Raw genomic sequence first — 605 nt, forward strand, 5'->3', positions numbered from 1 at the left:
ATTTGGTTTTGATTAGAAAAGCAAGCTCATTTCATTTTGTTTCGCTTGAAAGTAAAATGCGGTTAAGAAATATTAATTTCACTTCATGAGAGAAGAAATTCAAATATACATTAAGTTTGTCTCTTAAGTGAGACTTGTCAACTTATTTCTTCAAACTTCTAACGCAATTTCTCAATAGATAAGCAAAATAAATAAGAAAGTGTGATAGTGCTTCACCACTATTTAGGACATAAATATAAAAACCACAATTTATTATTATTGCGATTGTTTAATCAAAATAATAGTAAACTTTTCTAAAATTAAGTTTCAAATAATCCTTCTGCCTGAAATTACCCTTTCGCTATTTTAGTGCTATTAGTTGGCACTTTTTAATATTATTTTTTTATTGCATTGACTTTCTCTGTCTCAATTGATCACTGTATCAAAGATACGATGTAATGCTATGTTTTCTTTTTGTGATTGCCTCTTAAAGCACAATATTCGTTAAAGCATCGTCATTTTTATACATTCACGTCATATGACCAAGCACTGAAACTGTTGGATATTTATTCGCTTAACAATGCCTATGTTGTTTTGAAGCTCGTACAGCACGAGACTCCTTCGGA

The sequence above is a fragment of the Teleopsis dalmanni genome, chromosome 2 (assembly GCF_002237135.1).
Source record: "Teleopsis dalmanni isolate 2A chromosome 2, ASM223713v2, whole genome shotgun sequence".
Taxonomy (NCBI): Eukaryota; Metazoa; Arthropoda; class Insecta; order Diptera; family Diopsidae; genus Teleopsis; species Teleopsis dalmanni.